Source organism: Emys orbicularis, chromosome 4, assembly GCF_028017835.1.
Source record: "Emys orbicularis isolate rEmyOrb1 chromosome 4, rEmyOrb1.hap1, whole genome shotgun sequence".
NCBI lineage: Eukaryota > Metazoa > Chordata > Testudines > Emydidae > Emys > Emys orbicularis.
Genome location: NC_088686.1, coordinates 157,823,268 through 157,849,779, shown reverse-complemented (window position 1 = coordinate 157,849,779; position 26,512 = coordinate 157,823,268). Strand labels below are relative to the sequence as shown.

Genomic DNA, 26,512 nt, shown 5'->3' with positions numbered 1-26,512 from the left:
TCTACCCACCCATCTATCCATCCATCCACCCCCTGTACATACCCACCCACCTCCTTATGTACCCACCTACCTCTCATCTACCCACCCACCTATCCATCCACCCCCTGTACATACCCACCCACCTTCTTATGTACCCACCTACCTCTCATCTACCCACCCACCTATCCATCCACCCCCTGTACATACCCATCCACCTTCTTATGTACCCACCCATCTATCCATCCATCCACCCCCGTACATACCCACCCACCTTCTTATGTACCCACCCATCTATCCATCCATCCACCCCCGTACATACCCACCCACCTCCTTATGTACCCACCCACCTCTCATCTACACACCCATCTATCCATCCATCCACCCCCTGTACATACCCACCCCCTCCTTATCTACCCACCCATCTATCCATCCATCCACCCTCCGTACATACCCACCCACCTCCTTATGTACCCACCCACCTCTCATCTACACACCCATCTATCCATCCATCCACCCCCTGTACATACCCACCCCCTCCTTATCTACCCACCCATCTATCCATCCATCCACCCTCCGTACATACCCACCCACCTCCTTATGTACCCACCCACCTCCCATCTACCCACCCATCTATCCATCCATCCACCCCCTGTACATACCCACCCCCTCCTTATCTACCCACCCATCTATCCATCCATCCACCCCCATTCATACCCACCCACCTCCTTATGTACCCACCCACCGCTCATCTACCCACCCACCTATCCATCCATCCACCCCCTGTACATACCCACCCACCTTCTTATGTACCCACCCACATCTCATCTACCCACCCATCTATCCATCCATCCATCCACCCTCCGTACATACCCACCCACCTCCTTATGTACCCACCCACCTCCCATCTACCCACCCATCTATCCATCCATCCACCCCCTGTACATACCCACCCCCCTCCTTATCTACCCACCCATCTATCCATCCATCCACCCCCTGTACATACCCACCCCCCTCCTTATCTACCCACCCATCTATCCATCCATCCACCCCCTGTACATACCCACCCACCTCCTTATGTACCCACCTACCTCTCATCTACCCACCCACCTATCCATCCACCCCCTGTACATACCCACCCACCTTCTTATGTACCCACCCATCTATCCATCCATCCACCCCCGTACATACCCACCCACCTCCTTATGTACCCACCCACCTCTCATCTACCCACCCATCTATCCATCCATCCACCCCCTGTACATACCCACCCCCTCCTTATCTACCCACCCATCTATCCATCCATCCACCCTCCGTACATACCCACCCACCTCCTTATGTACCCACCCACCTCCCATCTACCCACCCATCTATCCATCCATCCACCCCCTGTACATACCCACCCCCCTCCTTATCTACCCACCCATCTATCCATCCATCCACCCCCTGTACATACCCACCCACCTTCTTATGTACCCACCCACCTCCCATCTACCCACCCATCTATCCATCCATCCACCCCCTGTACATACCCACCCCCTCCTTATGTACCCACCTACCTCTCATCTACCCACCCACCTATCCATCCACCCCCTGTACATACCCACCCACCTCCTTATGTACCCACCTACCTCTCATCTACCCAGCCACCTATCCATCCACCCCCTGTACATACCCACCCACCTTCTTATGTACCCACCCATCTATCCATCCATCCACCCCCGTACATACCCACCCACCTCCTTATGTACCCACCCACCTCTCATCTACACACCCATCTATCCATCCATCCACCCCCTGTACATACCCACCCCCTCCTTATCTACCCACCCATCTATCCATCCATCCACCCTCCGTACATACCCACCCACCTCCTTATGTACCCACCCACCTCCCATCTACCCACCCATCTATCCATCCATCCACCCCCTGTACATACCCACCCCCTCCTTATCTACCCACCCATCTATCCATCCATCCACCCCCATTCATACCCACCCACCTCCTTATGTACCCACCCACCTCTCATCTACCCACCCACCTATCCATCCATCCACCCCCTGTACATACCCACCCACCTCCTTATCTACCCACCCATCTATCCATCCATCCACCCCCTGTACATACCCACCCACCTCCTTATGTACCCACCTACCTCTCATCTACCCACCCACCTATCCATCCACCCCCTGTACATACCCACCCACCTTCTTATGTACCCACCCATCTATCCATCCATCCACCCCCGTACATACCCACCCACCTCCTTATGTACCCACCCACCTCTCATCTACACACCCATCTATCCATCCATCCACCCCCTGTACATACCCACCCCCTCCTTATCTACCCACCCATCTATCCATCCATCCACCCTCCGTACATACCCACCCACCTCCTTATGTACCCACCCACCTCCCATCTACCCACCCATCTATCCATCCATCCACCCCCTGTACATACCCACCCCCTCCTTATCTACCCACCCATCTATCCATCCATCCACCCCCATTCATACCCACCCACCTCCTTATGTACCCACCCACCTCTCATCTACCCACCCACCTATCCATCCATCCACCCCCTGTACATACCCACCCACCTTCTTATGTACCCACCCACATCTCATCTACCCACCCATCTATCCATCCATCCATCCACCCTCCGTACATACCCACCCACCTCCTTATGTACCCACCCACCTCCCATCTACCCACCCATCTATCCATCCATCCACCCCCTGTACATACCCACCCCCCTCCTTATCTACCCACCCATCTATCCATCCATCCACCCCCTGTACATACCCACCCCCCTCCTTATCTACCCACCCATCTATCCATCCATCCACCCCCATTCATACCCACCCACCTCCTTATGTACCCACCCACCTCTCATCTACCCACCCACCTATCCATCCACCCCCTGTACATACCCACCCACCTCCTTATGTACCCACCTACCTCTCATCTACCCACCCACCTATCCATCCACCCCCTGTACATACCCACCCACCTTCTTATGTACCCACCCATCTATCCATCCATCCACCCCCGTACATACCCACCCACCTCCTTATGTACCCACCCACCTCTCATCTACACACCCATCTATCCATCCATCCACCCCCTGTACATACCCACCCCCCTCCTTATCTACCCACCCATCTATCCATCCATCCACCCCCATTCATACCCACCCACCTCCTTATGTACCCACCCACCTCTCATCTACCCACCCACCTATCCATCCATCCACCCCCTGTACATACCCACCCACCTTCTTATGTACCCACCCACATCTCATCTACCCACCCATCTATCCATCCATCCATCCACCCTCCGTACATACCCACCCACCTCCTTATGTACCCACCCACCTCCCATCTACCCACCCATCTATCCATCCATCCACCCCCTGTACATACCCACCCCCCTCCTTATCTACCCACCCATCTATCCATCCATCCACCCCCTGTACATACCCACCCCCCTCCTTATCTACCCACCCATCTATCCATCCATCCACCCCCTGTACATACCCACCCACCTCCTTATGTACCCACCTACCAATCATCTACCCACCCACCTATCCATCCACCCCCTGTACATACCCACCCACCTTCTTATGTACCCACCTACCTCTCATCTACCCACCCACCTATCCATCCACCCCCTGTACATACCCACCCACCTTCTTATGTACCCACCCATCTATCCATCCATCCACCCCCGTACATACCCACCCACCTCCTTATGTACCCACCCACCTCTCATCTACACACCCATCTATCCATCAATCCACCCCCTGTACATACCCACCCCCTCCTTATCTACCCACCCATCTATCCATCCATCCACCCTCCGTACATACCCACCCACCTCCTTATGTACCCACCCACCTCCCATCTACCCACCCATCTATCCATCCATCCACCCCCTGTACATACCCACCCCCCTCCTTATCTACCCACCCATCTATCCATCCATCCACCCCCTGTACATACCCACCCACCTTCTTATGTACCCACCCACCTCCCATCTACCCACCCATCTATCCATCCATCCATCCATCTGTACATACCCACCCCCCTCCTTATCTACCCACCCATCTATCCATCCATCCACCCCCATTCATACCCACCCACCTTCTTATGTACCCACCTACCTCTCATCTACCCACCCACCTATCCATCCACCCCCTGTACATACCCACCCACCTTCTTATGTACCCACCCATCTATCCATCCATCCACCCCCGTACATACCCACCCACCTCCTTATGTACCCACCCACCTCTCATCTACACACCCATCTATCCATCCATCCACCCCCTGTACATACCCACCCCCTCCTTATCTACCCACCCATCTATCCATCCATCCACCCCCGTACATACCCACCCACCTCCTTATGTACCCACCCACCTCTCATCTACACACCCATCTATCCATCCATCCACCCCCTGTACATACCCACCCCCTCCTTATCTACCCACCCATCTATCCATCCATCCACCCTCCGTACATACCCACCCACCTCCTTATGTACCCACCCACCTCCCATCTACCCACCCATCTATCCATCCATCCACCCCCTGTACATACCCACCCCCCTCCTTATCTACCCACCCATCTATCCATCCATCCACCCCCTGTACATACCCACCCACCTTCTTATGTACCCACCCACCTCCCATCTACCCACCCATCTATCCATCCATCCATCTGTACATACCCACCCCCCTCCTTATCTACCCACCCATCTATCCATCCATCCACCCCCATTCATACCCACCCACCTCCTTATGTACCCACCCACCTCTCATCTACCCACCCACCTATCCATCCATCCACCCCCTGTACATACCCACCCACCTTCTTATGTACCCACCCACATCTCATCTACCCACCCATCTATCCATCCATCCATCCACCCTCCGTACATACCCACCCACCTCCTTATGTACCCACCCACCTCCCATCTACCCACCCATCTATCCATCCATCCACCCCCTGTACATACCCACCCCCCTCCTTATCTACCCACCCATCTATCCATCCATCCACCCCCTGTACATACCCACCCCCCTCCTTATCTACCCACCCATCTATCCATCCATCCACCCCCTGTACATACCCACCCACCTCCTTATGTACCCACCTACCTCTCATCTACCCACCCACCTATCCATCCACCCCCTGTACATACCCACCCACCTTCTTATGTACCCACCTACCTCTCATCTACCCACCCACCTATCCATCCACCCCCTGTACATACCCACCCACCTTCTTATGTACCCACCCATCTATCCATCCATCCACCCCCGTACATACCCACCCACCTCCTTATGTACCCACCCACCTCTCATCTACACACCCATCTATCCATCCATCCACCCCCTGTACATACCCACCCCCTCCTTATCTACCCACCCATCTATCCATCCATCCACCCCCGTACATACCCACCCACCTCCTTATGTACCCACCCACCTCTCATCTACACACCCATCTATCCATCCATCCACCCCCTGTACATACCCACCCCCTCCTTATCTACCCACCCATCTATCCATCCATCCACCCTCCGTACATACCCACCCACCTCCTTATGTACCCACCCACCTCCCATCTACCCACCCATCTATCCATCCATCCACCCCCTGTACATACCCACCCCCCTCCTTATCTACCCACCCATCTATCCATCCATCCACCCCTGTACATACCCACCCACCTCCTTATGTACCCACCCACCTCTCATCTACCCACCCATCTATCCATCCATCCACCCCCTGTACATACCCACCCACCTTCTTATGTACCCACCCACATCTCATCTACCCACCCATCTATCCATCCATCCACCCCCTGTACATACCCACCCACCTCCTTATGTACCCACCCACCTCCCATCTACCCACCCATCTATCCATCCATCACCCCCTGTACATACCCACCCCCCTCCTTATCTACCCACCCATCTATCCATCCATCCACCCTCCGTACATACCCACCCACCTCCTTATGTACCCACCCACCTCCCATCTACCCACTCATCTATCCATCCATCACCCCCTGTACATACCCACCCCCCTCCTTATCTACCCACCCATCGATCCATCCATCCACCCCCTGTACATACCCACCCACCTCCTTATGTACCCACCTACCTCTCATCTACCCACCCACCTATCCATCCACCCCCTGTACATACCCACCCATCTATCCATCCATCCACCCCCGTACATACCCACCCACCTCCTTATGTACCCACCCACCTCTCATCTACACACCCATCTATCCATCCATCCACCCCCTGTACATACCCACCCCCTCCTTATCTACCCACCCATCTATCCATCCATCCACCCTCCGTACATACCCACCCACCTCCTTATGTACCCACCCACCTCCCATCTACCCACCCATCTATCCATCCATCCACCCCCTGTACATACCCACCCCCTCCTTATCTACCCACCCATCTATCCATCCATCCACCCCCATTCATACCCACCCACCTCCTTATGTACCCACCCACCTCTCATCTACCCACCCACCTATCCATTCATCCACCCCCTGTACATACCCACCCACCTTCTTATGTACCCACCCACATCTCATCTACCCACCCATCTATCCATCCATCCATCCACCCTCCGTACATACCCACCCACCTCCTTATGTACCCACCCACCTCCCATCTACCCACCCATCTATCCATCCATCCACCCCCTGTACATACCCACCCCCTCCTTATCTACCCACCCATCTATCCATCCATCCACCCTCCGTACATACCCACCCACCTCCTTATGTACCCACCCACCTCCCATCTACCCACCCATCTATCCATCCATCCACCCCCTGTACATACCCACCCCCCTCCTTATCTACCCACCCATCTATCCATCCATCCACCCCCTGTACATACCCACCCACCTTCTTATGTACCCACCCACCTCCCATCTACCCACCCATCTATCCATCCATCCACCCCCTGTACATACCCACCCCCTCCTTATGTACCCACCTACCTCTCATCTACCCACCCACCTATCCATCCACCCCCTGTACATACCCACCCACCTCCTTATGTACCCACCCATCTATCCATCCATCCACCCCCGTACATACCCACCCACCTCCTTATGTACCCACCCACCTCTCATCTACAAACCCATCTATCCATCCATCCACCCCCTGTACATACCCACCCCCTCCTTATCTACCCACCCATCTATCCATCCATCCACCCTCCGTACATACCCACCCACCTCCTTATGTACCCACCCACCTCCCATCTACCCACCCATCTATCCATCCATCCACCCCCTGTACATACCCACCCCCTCCTTATCAACCCACCCATCTATCCATCCATCCACCCCCATTCATACCCACCCACCTCCTTATGTACCCACCCACCTCTCATCTACCCACCCACCTATCCATCCATCCACCCCCTGTACATACCCACCCACCTCCTTATCTACCCACCCATCTATCCATCCATCCACCCCCTGTACATACCCACCCACCTCCTTATGTACCCACCTACCTCTCATCTACCCACCCACCTATCCATCCAACCCCTGTACATACCCACCCACCTTCTTATGTACCCACCCACATCTCATCTACCCACCCATCTATCCATCCATCCATCAACCCTCCGTACATACCCACCCACCTCCTTATGTACCCACCCACCTCCCATCTACCCACCCATCTATCCATCCATCCACCCCCTGTACATACCCACCCCCCTCCTTATCTACCCACCCATCTATCCATCCATCCACCCCCTGTACATACCCACCCCCCTCCTTATCTACCCACCCATCTATCCATCCATCCACCCCCATTCATACCCACCCACCTCCTTATGTACCCACCCACCTCTCATCTACCCACCCACCTATCCATCCACCCCCTGTACATACCCACCCACCTCCTTATGTACCCACCTACCTCTCATCTACCCACCCACCTATCCATCCACCCCCTGTACATACCCACCCACCTTCTTATGTACCCACCCATCTATCCATCCATCCACCCCCGTACATACCCACCCACCTCCTTATGTACCCACCCACCTCTCATCTACACACCCATCTATCCATCCATCCACCCCCTGTACATACCCACCCCCCTCCGTATCTACCCACCCATCTATCCATCCATCCACCCCCATTCATACCCACCCACCTCCTTATGTACCCACCCACCTCTCATCTACCCACCCACCTATCCATCCATCCACCCCCTGTACATACCCACCCACCTTCTTATGTACCCACCCACATCTCATCTACCCACCCATCTATCCATCCATCCATCCACCCTCCGTACATACCCACCCACCTCCTTATGTACCCACCCACCTCCCATCTACCCACCCATCTATCCATCCATCCACCCCCTGTACATACCCACCCCCCTCCTTATCTACCCACCCATCTATCCATCCATCCACCCCCTGTACATACCCACCCCCCTCCTTATCTACCCACCCATCTATCCATCCATCCACCCCCTGTACATACCCACCCACCTCCTTATGTACCCACCTACCTCTCATCTACCCACCCACCTATCCATCCACCCCCTGTACATACCCACCCACCTTCTTATGTACCCACCTACCTCTCATCTACCCACCCACCTATCCATCCACCCCCTGTACATACCCACCCACCTTCTTATGTACCCACCCATCTATCCATCCATCCACCCCCGTACATACCCACCCACCTCCTTATGTACCCACCCACCTCTCATCTACACACCCATCTATCCATCCATCCACCCCCTGTACATACCCACCCCCCTCCTTATCTACCCACCCATCTATCCATCCATCCACCCCCTGTACATACCCACCCACCTTCTTATGTACCCACCCACATCTCATCTACCCACCCATCTATCCATCCATCCATCCACCCTCCGTACATACCCACCCACCTCCTTATGTACCCACCCACCTCCCATCTACCCACCCATCTATCCATCCATCCACCCCCTGTACATACCCACCCCCCTCCTTATCTACCCACCCATCTATCCATCCATCCACCCCCTGTACATACCCACCCCCCTCCTTATCTACCCACCCATCTATCCATCCATCCACCCCCTGTACATACCCACCCACCTCCTTATGTACCCACCTACCTCTCATCTACCCACCCACCTATCCATCCACCCCCTGTACATACCCACCCACCTTCTTATGTACCCACCTACCTCTCATCTACCCACCCACCTATCCATCCACCCCCTGTACATACCCACCCACCTTCTTATGTACCCACCCATCTATCCATCCATCCACCCCCGTACATACCCACCCACCTCCTTATGTACCCACCCACCTCTCATCTACACACCCATCTATCCATCCATCCACCCCCTGTACATACCCACCCCCTCCTTATCTACCCACCCATCTATCCATCCATCCACCCCCGTACATACCCACCCACCTCCTTATGTACCCACCCACCTCTCATCTACACACCCATCTATCCATCCATCCACCCCCTGTACATACCCACCCCCTCCTTATCTACCCACCCATCTATCCATCCATCCACCCTCCGTACATACCCACCCACCTCCTTATGTACCCACCCACCTCCCATCTACCCACCCATCTATCCATCCATCCACCCCCTGTACATACCCACCCCCCTCCTTATCTACCCACCCATCTATCCATCCATCCACCCCCTGTACATACCCACCCACCTTCTTATGTACCCACCCACCTCCCATCTACCCACCCATCTATCCATCCATCCATCCATCTGTACATACCCACCCCCCTCCTTATCTACCCACCCATCTATCCATCCATCCACCCCCATTCATACCCACCCACCTCCTTATGTACCCACCCACCTCTCATCTACCCACCCACCTATCCATCCATCCACCCCCTGTACATACCCACCCACCTTCTTATGTACCCACCCACATCTCATCTACCCACCCATCTATCCATCCATCCATCCACCCTCCGTACATACCCACCCACCTCCTTATGTACCCACCCACCTCCCATCTACCCACCCATCTATCCATCCATCCACCCCCTGTACATACCCACCCCCCTCCTTATCTACCCACCCATCTATCCATCCATCCACCCCCTGTACATACCCACCCCCCTCCTTATCTACCCACCCATCTATCCATCCATCCACCCCCTGTACATACCCACCCACCTCCTTATGTACCAACCTACCTCTCATCTACCCACCCACCTATCCATCCACCCCCTGTACATACCCACCCACCTTCTTATGTACCCACCTACCTCTCATCTACCCACCCACCTATCCATCCACCCCCTGTACATACCCACCCACCTTCTTATGTACCCACCCATCTATCCATCCATCCACCCCCGTACATACCCACCCACCTCCTTATGTACCCACCCACCTCTCATCTACACACCCATCTATCCATCCATCCACCCCCTGTACATACCCACCCCCTCCTTATCTACCCACCCATCTATCCATCCATCCACCCCCGTACATACCCACCCACCTCCTTATGTACCCACCCACCTCTCATCTACACACCCATCTATCCATCCATCCACCCCCTGTACATACCCACCCCCTCCTTATCTACCCACCCATCTATCCATCCATCCACCCTCCGTACATACCCACCCACCTCCTTATGTACCCACCCACCTCCCATCTACCCACCCATCTATCCATCCATCCACCCCCTGTACATACCCACCCCCCTCCTTATCTACCCACCCATCTATCCATCCATCCACCCCCTGTACATACCCACCCACCTCCTTATGTACCCACCTACCTCTCATCTACCCACCCACCTATCCATCCACCCCCTGTACATACCCACCCACCTTCTTATGTACCCACCTACCTCTCATCTACCCACCCACCTATCCATCCACCCCCTGTACATACCCACCCACCTTCTTATGTACCCACCCATCTATCCATCCATCCACCCCCGTACATACCCACCCACCTCCTTATGTACCCACCCACCTCTCATCTACACACCCATCTATCCATCCATCCACCCCCTGTACATACCCACCCCCTCCTTATCTACCCACCCATCTATCCATCCATCCACCCCCGTACATACCCACCCACCTCCTTATGTACCCACCCACCTCTCATCTACACACCCATCTATCCATCCATCCACCCCCTGTACATACCCACCCCCCTCCTTATCTACCCACCCATCTATCCATCCATCCACCCCCTGTACATACTCACCCCCCTCCTTATCTACCCACCCATCTATCCATCCATCCACCCCCTGTACATACCCACCCACCTCCTTATGTACCCACCTACCTCTCATCTACCCACCCACCTATCCATCCACCCCCTGTACATACCCACCCACCTTCTTATGTACCCACCTACCTCTCATCTACCCACCCACCTATCCATCCACCCCCTGTACATACCCACCCACCTTCTTATGTACCCACCCATCTATCCATCCATCCACCCCCGTACATACCCACCCACCTCCTTATGTACCCACCCACCTCTCATCTACACACCCATCTATCCATCCATCCACCCCCTGTACATACCCACCCCCTCCTTATCTACCCACCCATCTATCCATCCATCCACCCCCGTACATACCCACCCACCTCCTTATGTACCCACCCACCTCTCATCTACACACCCATCTATCCATCCATCCACCCCCTGTACATACCCACCCCCTCCTTATCTACCCACCCATCTATCCATCCATCCACCCTCCGTACATACCCACCCACCTCCTTATGTACCCACCCACCTCCCATCTACCCACCCATCTATCCATCCATCCACCCCCTGTACATACCCACCCACCTCCTTATGTACCCACCCACCTCTCATCTACCCACCCATCTATCCATCCATCCACCCCCTGTACATACCCACCCACCTTCTTATGTACCCACCCACATCTCATCTACCCACCCATCTATCCATCCATCCACCCCCTGTACATACCCACCCACCTCCTTATGTACCCACCCACCTCCCATCTACCCACCCATCTATCCATCCATCACCCCCTGTACATACCCACCCCCCTCCTTATCTACCCACCCATCTATCCATCCATCCACCCTCCGTACATACCCACCCACCTCCTTATGTACCCACCCACCTCCCATCTACCCACCCATCTATCCATCCATCACCCCCTGTACATACCCACCCCCCTCCTTATCTACCCACCCATCGATCCATCCATCCACCCCCTGTACATACCCACCCACCTCCTTATGTACCCACCTACCTCTCATCTACCCACCCACCTATCCATCCACCCCCTGTACATACCCACCCACCTTCTTATGTACCCACCCATCTATCCATCCATCCACCCCCGTATATACCCACCCACCTCCTTATGTACCCACCCACCTCTCATCTACACACCCATCTATCCATCCATCCACCCCCTGTACATACCCACCCCCTCCTTATCTACCCACCCATCTATCCATCCATCCACCCTCCGTACATACCCACCCACCTCCTTATGTACCCACCCACCTCCCATCTACCCACCCATCTATCCATCCATCCACCCCCTGTACATACCCACCCCCTCCTTATCTACCCACCCATCTATCCATCCATCCACCCCCATTCATACCCACCCACCTCCTTATGTACCCACCCACCTCTCATCTACCCACCCACCTATCCATCCATCCACCCCCTGTACATACCCACCCACCTTCTTATGTACCCACCCACATCTCATCTACCCACCCATCTATCCATCCATCCATCCACCCTCCGTACATACCCACCCACCTCCTTATGTACCCACCCACCTCCCATCTACCCACCCATCTATCCATCCATCCACCCCCTGTACATACCCACCCCCTCCTTATCTACCCACCCATCTATCCATCCATCCACCCTCCGTACATACCCACCCACCTCCTTATGTACCCACCCACCTCCCATCTACCCACCCACCTCCCATCTACCCACCCATCTATCCATCCATCCACCCCCTGTACATACCCACCCCCCTCCTTATCTACCCACCCATCTATCCATCCATCCACCCCCTGTACATACCCACCCACCTTCTTATGTACCCACCCACCTCCCATCTACCCACCCATCTATCCATCCATCCACCCCCTGTACATACCCACCCCCTCCTTATGTACCCACCTACCTCTCATCTACCCACCCACCTATCCATCCACCCCCTGTACATACCCACCCACCTCCTTATGTACCCACCTACCTCTCATCTACCCAGCCACCTATCCATCCACCCCCTGTACATACCCACCCACCTTCTTATGTACCCACCCATCTATCCATCCATCCACCCCCGTACATACCCACCCACCTCCTTATGTACCCACCCACCTCTCATCTACACACCCATCTATCCATCCATCCACCCCCTGTACATACCCACCCCCTCCTTATCTACCCACCCATCTATCCATCCATCCACCCTCCGTACATACCCACCCACCTCCTTATGTACCCACCCACCTCCCATCTACCCACCCATCTATCCATCCATCCACCCCCTGTACATACCCACCCCCTCCTTATCTACCCACCCATCTATCCATCCATCCACCCCCATTCATACCCACCCACCTCCTTATGTACCCACCCACCTCTCATCTACCCACCCACCTATCCATCCATCCACCCCCTGTACATACCCACCCACCTCCTTATCTACCCACCCATCTATCCATCCATCCACCCCCTGTACATACCCACCCACCTCCTTATGTACCCACCTACCTCTCATCTACCCACCCACCTATCCATCCACCCCCTGTACATACCCACCCACCTTCTTATGTACCCACCCATCTATCCATCCATCCACCCCCGTACATACCCACCCACCTCCTTATGTACCCACCCACCTCTCATCTACACACCCATCTATCCATCCATCCACCCCCTGTACATACCCACCCCCTCCTTATCTACCCACCCATCTATCCATCCATCCACCCTCCGTACATACCCACCCACCTCCTTATGTACCCACCCACCTCCCATCTACCCACCCATCTATCCATCCATCCACCCCCTGTACATACCCACCCCCTCCTTATCTACCCACCCATCTATCCATCCATCCACCCCCATTCATACCCACCCACCTCCTTATGTACCCACCCACCTCTCATCTACCCACCCACCTATCCATCCATCCACCCCCTGTACATACCCACCCACCTTCTTATGTACCCACCCACATCTCATCTACCCACCCATCTATCCATCCATCCATCCACCCTCCGTACATACCCACCCACCTCCTTATGTACCCACCCACCTCCCATCTACCCACCCATCTATCCATCCATCCACCCCCTGTACATACCCACCCCCCTCCTTATCTACCCACCCATCTATCCATCCATCCACCCCCTGTACATACCCACCCCCCTCCTTATCTACCCACCCATCTATCCATCCATCCACCCCCATTCATACCCACCCACCTCCTTATGTACCCACCCACCTCTCATCTACCCACCCACCTATCCATCCACCCCCTGTACATACCCACCCACCTCCTTATGTACCCACCTACCTCTCATCTACCCACCCACCTATCCATCCACCCCCTGTACATACCCACCCACCTTCTTATGTACCCACCCATCTATCCATCCATCCACCCCCGTACATACCCACCCACCTCCTTATGTACCCACCCACCTCTCATCTACACACCCATCTATCCATCCATCCACCCCCTGTACATACCCACCCCCCTCCGTATCTACCCACCCATCTATCCATCCATCCACCCCCATTCATACCCACCCACCTCCTTATGTACCCACCCACCTCTCATCTACCCACCCACCTATCCATCCATCCACCCCCTGTACATACCCACCCACCTTCTTATGTACCCACCCACATCTCATCTACCCACCCATCTATCCATCCATCCATCCACCCTCCGTACATACCCACCCACCTCCTTATGTACCCACCCACCTCCCATCTACCCACCCATCTATCCATCCATCCACCCCCTGTACATACCCACCCCCCTCCTTATCTACCCACCCATCTATCCATCCATCCACCCCCTGTACATACCCACCCCCCTCCTTATCTACCCACCCATCTATCCATCCATCCACCCCCTGTACATACCCACCCACCTCCTTATGTACCCACCTACCTCTCATCTACCCACCCACCTATCCATCCACCCCCTGTACATACCCACCCACCTTCTTATGTACCCACCTACCTCTCATCTACCCACCCACCTATCCATCCACCCCCTGTACATACCCACCCACCTTCTTATGTACCCACCCATCTATCCATCCATCCACCCCCGTACATACCCACCCACCTCCTTATGTACCCACCCACCTCTCATCTACACACCCATCTATCCATCCATCCACCCCCTGTACATACCCACCCCCCTCCTTATCTACCCACCCATCTATCCATCCATCCACCCCCTGTACATACCCACCCACCTTCTTATGTACCCACCCACCTCCCATCTACCCACCCATCTATCCATCCATCCATCCATCTGTACATACCCACCCCCCTCCTTATCTACCCACCCATCTATCCATCCATCCACCCCCATTCATACCCACCCACCTCCTTATGTACCCACCCACCTCTCATCTACCCACCCACCTATCCATCCATCCACCCCCTGTACATACCCACCCACCTTCTTATGTACCCACCCACATCTCATCTACCCACCCATCTATCCATCCATCCATCCACCCTCCGTACATACCCACCCCCCTCCTTATCTACCCACCCATCTATCCATCCATCCACCCCCTGTACATACCCACCCACCTCCTTATGTACCCACCAACCTCTCATCTACCCACCCACCTATCCATCCACCCCCTGTACATACCCACCCACCTTCTTATGTACCCACCTACCTCTCATCTACCCACCCACCTATCCATCCACCCCCTGTACATACCCACCCACCTCCTTATCTACCCACCCATCTATCCATCCATCCACCCCCGTACATACCCACCCACCTCCTTATGTACCCACCCACCTCTCATCTACACACCCATCTATCCATCCATCCACCCCCTGTACATACCCACCCCCTCCTTATCTACCCACCCATCTATCCATCCATCCACCCTCCGTACATACCCACCCACCTCCTTATGTACCCACCCACCTCCCATCTACCCACCCATCTATCCATCCATCCACCCCCTGTACATACCCACCCCCCTCCTTATCTACCCACCCATCTATCCATCCATCCACCCCCTGTACATACCCACCCACCTTCTTATGTACCCACCCACCTCCCATCTACCCACCCATCTATCCATCCATCCATCCATCTGTACATACCCACCCCCCTCCTTATCTACCCACCCATCTATCCATCCATCCACCCCCATTCATACCCACCCACCTCCTTATGTACCCACCCACCTCTCATCTACCCACCCACCTATCCATCCATCCACCCCCTGTACATACCCACCCACCTTCTTATGTACCCACCCACATCTCATCTACCCACCCATCTATCCATCCATCCATCCACCCTCCGTACATACCCACCCCCCTCCTTATGTACCCACCCACCTCCCATCTACCCACCCATCTATCCATCCATCCACCCCCTGTACATACCCACCCCCCTCCTTATCTACCCACCCATCTATCCATCCATCCACCCCCTGTACATACCCACCCCCCTCCTTATCTACCCACCCATCTATCCATCCATCCACCCCCTGTACATACCCACCCACCTCCTTATGTACCCACCTACCTCTCATCTACCCACCCACCTATCCATCCACCCCCTGTACATACCCACCCACCTTCTTATGTACCCACCTACCTCTCATCTACCCACCCACCTATCCATCCACCCCCTGTACATACCCACCCACCTTCTTATGTACCCACCCATCTATCCATCCATCCACCCCCGTACATACCCACCCACCTCCTTATGTACCCACCCACCTCTCATCTACACACCCATCTATCCATCCATCCACCCCCTGTACATACCCACCCCCTCCTTATCTACCCACCCATCTATCCATCCATCCACCCCCGTACATACCCACCCACCTCCTTATGTACCCACCCACCTCTCATCTACACACCCATCTATCCATCCATCCACCCCCTGTACATACCCACCCCCTCCTTATCTACCCACCCATCTATCCATCCATCCACCCTCCGTACATACCCACCCACCTCCTTATGTACCCACCCACCTCCCATCTACCCACCCATCTATCCATCCATCCACCCCCTGTACATACCCACCCCCCTCCTTATCTACCCACCCATCTATCCATCCATCCACCCCCTGTACATACCCACCCACCTCCTTATGTACCCACCTACCTCTCATCTACCCACCCACCTATCCATCCACCCCCTGTACATACCCACCCACCTTCTTATGTACCCACCTACCTCTCATCTACCCACCCACCTATCCATCCACCCCCTGTACATACCCACCCACCTTCTTATGTACCCACCCATCTATCCATCCATCCACCCCCGTACATACCCACCCACCTCCTTATGTACCCACCCACCTCTCATCTACACACCCATCTATCCATCCATCCACCCCCTGTACATACCCACCCCCTCCTTATCTACCCACCCATCTATCCATCCATCCACCCCCGTACATACCCACCCACCTCCTTATGTACCCACCCACCTCTCATCTACACACCCATCTATCCATCCATCCACCCCCTGTACATACCCACCCCCTCCTTATCTACCCACCCATCTATCCATCCATCCATCCACCCTCCGTACATACCCACCCACCTCCTTATGTACCCACCCACCTCCCATCTACCCACCCATCTATCCATCCATCCACCCCCTGTACATACCCACCCACCTTCTTATGTACCCACCCACCTCTCATCTACCCACCCATCTATCCATCCATCCACCCCCTGTACATACCCACCCACCTTCTTATGTACCCACCCACATCTCATCTACCCACCCATCTATCCATCCATCCACCCCCTGTACATACCCACCCACCTCCTTATGTACCCACCCACCTCCCATCTACCCACCCATCTATCCATCCATCCATCCCCTGTACATACCCACCCCCCTCCTTATCTACCCACCCATCTATCCATCCATCCACCCCCATTCATACCCACCCACCTCCTTATGTACCCACCTACCTCTCATCTACCCACCCACCTATCCATCCACCCCCTGTACATACCCACCCACCTTCTTATGTACCCACCCATCTATCCATCCATCCACCCCCGTACATACCCACCCACCTCCTTATGTACCCACCCACCTCTCATCTACACACCCATCTATCCATCCATCCACCCCCTGTACATACCCACCCCCTCCTTATCTACCCACCCATCTATCCATCCATCCACCCCCGTACATACCCACCCACCTCCTTATGTACCCACCCACCTCTCATCTACACACCCATCTATCCATCCATCCACCCCCTGTACATACCAACCCCCTCCTTATCTACCCACCCATCTATCCATCCATCCACCCTCCGTACATACCCACCCACCTCCTTATGTACCCACCCACCTCCCATCTACCCACCCATCTATCCATCCATCCACCCCCTGTACATACCCACCCCCTCCTTATCTACCCACCCATCTATCCATCCATCCACCCCCTGTACATACCCACCCCCCTCCTTATCTACCCACCCATCTATCCATCCATCCACCCCCTGTACATACCCACCCACCTCCTTATGTACCCACCTACCTCTCATCTACCCACCCACCTATCCATCCATCCACCCCCTGTACATACCCACCCACCTTCTTATGTACCCACCCACATCTCATCTACCCACCCATCTATCCATCCATCCACCCCCTGTACATACCCACCCACCTCCCATCTACCCACCCATCTATCCATCCATCCATCCCCTGTACATACCCACCCCCCTCCTTATCTACCCACCCATCTATCCATCCATCCACCCCCATTCATACCCACCCACCTCCTTATGTACCCACCTACCTCTCATCTACCCACCCACCTATCCATCCACCCCCTGTACATACCCACCCACCTTCTTATGTACCCACCCATCTATCCATCCATCCACCCCCGTACATACCCACCCACCTCCTTATGTACCCACCCACCTCTCATCTACACACCCATCTATCCATCCATCCACCCCCTGTACATACCCACCCCCTCCTTATCTACCCACCCATCTATCCATCCATCCACCCCCGTACATACCCACCCACCTCCTTATGTACCCACCCACCTCTCATCTACACACCCATCTATCCATCCATCCACCCCCTGTACATACCCACCCCCTCCTTATCTACCCACCCATCTATCCATCCATCCACCCTCCGTACATACCCACCCACCTCCTTATGTACCCACCCACCTCCCATCTACCCACCCATCTATCCATCCATCCACCCCCTGTACATACCCACCCACCTTCTTATGTACCCACCCACCTCTCATCTACCCACCCATCTATCCATCCATCCACCCCCTGTACATACCCACCCACCTTCTTATGTACCCACCCACATCTCATCTACCCACCCATCTATCCATCCATCCACCCCCTGTACATACCCACCCACCTCCTTATGTACCCACCCACCTCCCATCTACCCACCCATCTATCCATCCATCCATCCCCTGTACATACCCACCCCCCTCCTTATCTACCCACCCATCTATCCATCCATCCACCCCCATTCATACCCACCCACCTCCTTATGTACCCACCTACCTCTCATCTACCCACCCACCTATCCATCCACCCCCTGTACATACCCACCCACCTTCTTATGTACCCACCCATCTATCCATCCATCCACCCCCGTACATACCCACCCACCTCCTTATGTACCCACCCACCTCTCATCTACACACCCATCTATCCATCCATCCACCCCCTGTACATACCCACCCCCTCCTTATCTACCCACCCATCTATCCATCCATCCACCCCCGTACATACCCACCCACCTCCTTATGTACCCACCCACCTCTCATCTACACACCCATCTATCCATCCATCCACCCCCTGTACATACCCACCCCCTCCTTATCTACCCACCCATCTATCCATCCATCCACCCTCCGTACATACCCACCCACCTCCTTATGTACCCACCCACCTCCCATCTACCCACCCATCTATCCATCCATCCACCCCCTGTACATACCCACCCCCTCCTTATCTACCCACCCATCTATCCATCCATCCACCCCCTGTACATACCCACCCCCCTCCTTATCTACCCACCCATCTATCCATCCATCCACCCCCTGTACATACCCACCCACCTCCTTATGTACCCACCTACCTCTCATCTACCCACCCACCTATCCATCCATCCACCCCCTGTACATACCCACCCACCTTCTTATGTACCCACCCACATCTCATCTACCCACCCATCTATCCATCCATCCACCCCCTGTACATACCCACCCACCTCCTTATGTACCCACCCACCTCCCATCTACCCACCCATCTATCCATCCATCCATCCCCTGTACATACCCACCCCCCTCCTTATCTACCCACCCATCTATCCATCCATCCACCCCCATTCATACCCACCCACCTCCTTATGTACCCACCTACCTCTCATCTACCCACCCACCTATCCATCCACCCCCTGTACATACCCACCCACCTTCTTATGTACCCACCCATCTATCCATCCATCCACCCCCGTACATACCCACCCACCTCCTTATGTACCCACCCACCTCTCATCTACACACCCATCTATCCATCCATCCACCCCCTGTACATACCCACCCCCTCCTTATCTACCCACCCATCTATCCATCCATCCACCCCCGTACATACCCACCCACCTCCTTATGTACCCACCCACCTCTCATCTACACACCCATCTATCCATCCATCCACCCCCTGTACATACCCACCCCCTCCTTATCTACCCACCCATCTATCCATCCATCCACCCTCCGTACATACCCACCCACCTCCTTATGTACCCACCCACCTCCCATCTACCCACCCATCTATCCATCCATCCACCCCCTGTACATACCCACCCCCTCCTTATCTACCCACCCATCTATCCATCCATCCACCCCCTGTACATACCCACCCCCCTCCTTATCTACCCACCCATCTATCCATCCATCCACCCCCTGTACATACCCACCCACCTCCTTATGTACCCACCTACCTCTCATCTACCCACCCACCTATCCATCCATCCACCCCCTGTACATACCCACCCACCTTCTTATGTACCCACCCACATCTCATCTACCCACCCACCTATCCATCCACCCCCTGTACATACCCACCCACCTTCTTATGTACCCACCCATCTATCCATCCATCCACCCCCTGTACATACCCACCCACCTCCTTATGTACCCACCCACCTCCCATCTACCCACCCATCTATCCATCCATCCATCCATCTGTACTTCCCATGTGGTCCAAAAATCCTGAGCCTGTAGACCAGAGGTGTGCAAACTATGACCCGCGGGACCCTCCTGCCCGGCCCCTGAGCTCCTGTCCCGGGAGGCTAGCCCCCAGTCCCTCCCCTGCTGTCCCCCCAGCCTCTGCTCGCGGTGCTGCTGGCGCAATGCTCTGGGTGGCGGAGCTGCGAGCTCCTGTCCCGGGAGGCTAGCCCCCAGTCCCTCCCCTGCTGTCCCCCCAGCCTCTGCTCGCGGTGCTGCTGGCGCAATGCTCTGGGTGGCGGAGCTGCGAGCTCCTGTCCCGGGAGGCTAGCCCCCAGTCCCTCCCCTGCTGTCCCCCCAGCCTCTGCTCGCGGTGCTGCTGGCGCAATGCTCTGGGTGGCGGAGCTGCGAGCTCCTGTCCCGGGAGGCTAGCCCCCAGTCCCTCCCCTGCTGTCCCCCCAGCCTCTGCTCGCGGTGCTGCTGGCGCAATGCTCTGGGTGGCGGAGCTGCGAGCTCCTGGGGCAGCGCAGCTGCAGAGCCTGGCCTGACCCAGTGCTCTGTGCTGTGAAGTGGTGTGGCTGTCTCCAGCCGGGCGGACGGCTGTAGCGCCGCCAGCCAGCGGTGCTCCAGGCAGCACAGTAAGGGGGCAGGGAGCAGGGGGGGTTGGCTAGAGGGCAGGCGAGTTTGGGGTGGTGGTCAGGGGGTGTGGATAGGGGTCGGGGCAGTCAGAGGGTGGGGAACAGGTTGAATGGGGGCAGGAGTCCTGGGGAGCAGTCAGGAAGGAGGGGGGGTTGGATGGGTGGGCAGGGGTTAGTCGGGGGCAGGGGTTCTGGGGGCAGTCAGGGGACAGGGAGAAGGGGTGATTGGATGGGGCAGGGGTCCCGGAAACAGGCCAGCTGCAATTCATGCAGCCAGCTCACAGTGAAGGGGTGGGATGGCCGGGTGGGGCGACGAGGCAGGGGCCCAATGAGACAATCCAAAGGGCATGGGGTGTAGGGTGGGCGGGGGGTGCCCTCTTGCAGGACCCAGTCGAGGTAGGCCCAAGCAATGGGTGGTAAAGTGGCCTTCACCTTCTGAAATACACGCTGGGGAGTACGAGGTCTGGAGAGCCCCATGCGCTGATCAAGCATCAGAGGATCCAGCCAGTCCCCCATGTCATAGTCCAGGAGGTCTCTGAGTCTGGTGACTTCTGCCAGGACCAGCCTCTGTCGCACTGAGGGGGACTCCTCCACCTGCACACGGAGCTGGGGGTTGTGTAGCAGGGGCTCTGCGAGGAGATCTGCCCCCTTGGTGGCCACCATGGACCTGGTCGCCGAGACCAGTTTCCAGGTCCGGAGCAGGTCCTGGTAGAAGACTGGGCAGCCTGGAGAGGTCTTGCAGAAGGCCTCTCGGATGGAGATAAAGGAGCTGCCACAGGAAGCGGGACAGAAAGGATTGCGCCAGGGCGCTTCACGCCGGACAACCTGCACCATAAAGGACCCTCCACAGGGCCTGGAGGCGGAAGACGTGGACCTGAGTGTGCACGCACTTCAGGCCCTGCACTCCCTCCTCCTGGGGCAGGTGGAGGACCCTCCCCCCCCCCCAGAGACCCAGTACAGTCCCAGCCAAAAGGACTGCAAAACCAGGTGAAGGTCAAAAGTAGGGAATTGGAAGTGCACACTGAGCAGAGAACCCCGGACAGCGCCCACTGCTCCTCGACGGTGTCAAGGGAGCCAGTGGACGCCGCCCAGAGGAACTCCGCCCGGATGCGTGAATGGAGGGAGGAACAGAAATAGGCCCCACAGTCACAGAGCACCCACTCAGCCAACATCCTCTGCCTAGTGTTGTAGATGGCCACCTTGGCCATCGTTGGGAGAAGGTTGACGAGGAGGTCCCATGACTTTGCGGGGCCATGGATAGGGTGTGAGTATATGAGAAGGTGCGGGGAGAAGTGCAGCCAAAAATGCAACAGTAGGTCTAGGAGGAGCCGGAAAAGGGGCTGCAACCTGGCACACTCAATGTAGGCATGTACCAGGTGCTCCCTCACACCGCAAAAGGGACAGGCGTTGGGTACGGGGTGAACCGCAGCAGGTACACACCCATACTCATGGCTCCATGAAGGAGCCATCAACCAATATGCCTGGTGGGCTGTGGGGCCAAGAATGGTCCACCAGGATTCCTCACCCTCAATAAGTGGCAATAGGTCCCACCAATTAGCATCGGGGCAGGACACTAGGGTGAGGACATGGAGAATATGGATCACAAGCGTGTACAGATGTGCCCTTCGTTCGAAGGCAAACTGGCTGCAGGTCACGCAGCCAGCCCGAGGTATGTGGGTGGGACATCCGGAGGGAGGGGGGCTCATGGGGCACGGCCCTATGAAGAGATCCTATCCACTCACACCCTATCCATGTGTGGGGTAGGGAGGGAGCACCCTTCCGCAAGACCCACTCGAGGTAAACCTGAACAGTGGGCAGTAAGGCTGCCCTCACCTCCTGAAGTATGCTCCGGGGCCTATGAAGGGTGGAGATCACCATGCGCTGAGCAAGCATCAGGGGATCCACCCAGGCTCCCAGGTCATAGTCCAGGAGGCCTCCGATTCTGGTGTCTCCTGCCAGGACCAAGCTCTAGTGCACCGAGAGGGACTCCGCCACCTGCACACCGAGTTGGGGGTTGCGTAGCAGAGGCTCCATGAGGAGATCCGCCCCCTCGGTGGCTGCCATGGACTTCGTTGGTGATAGCAGCTTCCAGGTCTGAAGGATGTCCCGGTAGAAGACCAGCAGCTCAGATAGGGGTCACAGACGACCCCACAGGTGGAGAAAAAAGAGCAGCTGGTTGTATCGGAGCCCTCGGAGGCGGCAGAGGAAGGCATGTGCCAATGTGCTCCACGCCGGACTGCCTGCACCATAAAGGAGTCTCTGCAGGGCCTGGAGGTGGAAGACATGGACCTAGCTGCGGAGGCAGACCAGGCCCTGTCCTCCCTCCTCCAGGGGAAGACTCAGAACCCCCACAGAGACCCAGTGCAGTCCTGGCTAAAAGAACTCCAGAACTATCTTCTGAAGGTAGGCCAGGATACCCGGGGCTGGGCTCAGGGTGTTGAGCCAGTGCCAGAGCATGGCCAGGACCAGTTGATTCAACACCAGTGCACTCCCCCACAGGGAAAGGCACCGGAGCAGTCCTGTCCACCTCTGCAGATGCTCAAACACCCTGCCCTCCAAATCCTGCCAGTTCTCCGGCAGAGAAGGATGCCCGGTGGAAAGGTAAACACTGAGATCCAGTAGCAGACCCACACTCTATTGAATGGCTTGAAACGTGGGTGGGAGGGAGCTGGTCTGCCACCCATCCCCGACCATCAGGCCAGAGCTCTTGACTCAGTTGACCTGGGCAGAGGAGGACTCCGAGTAGATCTCCTGGCAGGCCTCCACCCGCACCAGGTCACCTGGGTCCTAGACCACAAGGAACACGTCGTCGGGGGACACCGACAGGACTAGCCACAACTCCAGCTCACAGAGCATCAACCCTGTCAACCTCCGACAGAGGAGACAGAGGAAAGGCTTGATCGTCAGAGAATACATCTGGCCTGACAGTGGACAGTGGAAGCTGACCAGCTTGGTCAGAGTCCTGTTGAGCCTGACCAAACACTCCGCAGAAGTGTACAGCACCTGGAGAAAACCCACAAACTGGGACCTGAAGCCAAACACCCACAGAGTGCCCAGGAGATACCCGTGGTCCATCCTGTCGAATGCCTTCTCCTGGTCCTGGGACAGGAGGGTGAATGACAGACCATCCCTACACCCAAGCTCCAAGAGGACCTGGACCAAATAAAGATTATTAAAGATGGAACAGCCCGGGATAGTGTATGTCTGGTCTGGATGGACCACGTCTGCCAGCATGGACCCCAGGTGCAGCGAGATGCCCTTCGCTATGACTTTGTAATCCGAGCTGAGGAACAAGATGGGATGCCAGTTCTGAAGGTCGCGGAGGTCCCCCTTCTTGGGTAGCAAGGCGAGCACAGCTCACCTGCATGACAGAGGGAGGACCCCGCTCCCCAAGGACTCAGCCCAGCAGGAGGGCAGTGGATGGTAGGTATGTTAGCCCTAGAATGATAAAGGCCTTTTTCCCTATAAGCTGAGAAGGAGTTACCTCAGCTCAGCTAGGGACACCAGTGGCGGCTGGGAGATCGGCTGCTCCAGGGTGAGAGGCTGCTCTCCTCCCAGCAAGGGAAACAACCAAACTGAGTGCCTGTCTAGGGGAAGGGCTGGCACCCCAGGGCCAACAAAAGGACAACACCCCCCCCCCCCAGCCAGGGGGCTGGGAAAGTGGTCCCCCTTTATTTTGTGTTTGTGAATTTGTTTCTTTTGTCTGGTGGAGGACGCTGCTTGGGCCTGCCCCAGGCCTAGCCAGAGACGATTGATCAATAGCCACCAAGGGGGCAGACACACACTGTGCAGAGAGGGGCTGATTTACTGCAGGGGGAAGTGCTGACCCCGGCCAGACGGAGGAGGGGCCCTGCCACAGGGTGTAGTGATGGAGGCCAAAGATGGCTTCTCACCTGGCTTATATCTCCCAAAGTTCAACGAGCTTGTTTGAAGAGGCAGGACGGCCTCAGGGTGTTCTACCTTCCTGGGGCTTCCCATCCCCCTGCTGCATTGTTTTCATCCCAAAAGGCTTAATTTACCTAAGGGAAAGGTAAATAGCTCCCACCCTCATTTGGGCAGGAACTGCTCCTTCCTTTGTCTGGCCACACATTTTCAAAGACAGTATCAATGTGTGTCCATAATTCCCCCATAGTGTTACTACAGACATTTCACAATGACATTCATCACCAGCATGTCATTAGCTCGCAGAAAAGACCTCACTCCGTACATGCTCCTAATGCAGGAATATCATATGCAATCAGTTTACTCAGTTGCTTATCTGAGCCCACCCCCATTTTTATAGCCCAGTAAATCTTTGCAAATGATTCTTTGGAAAAGTAAAACCTAGCCCTACT

The 26,512-nt window shown here is 55.9% G+C and overlaps 1 pseudogene; it reads right to left on the bottom strand.

Annotated features, from left to right (window-relative positions):
- LOC135877976 (RING finger protein 112-like) overlaps positions 1-26,512 on the bottom strand; it is a 1,138,053-nt pseudogene that overhangs the window by 224,039 nt on the left and 887,502 nt on the right.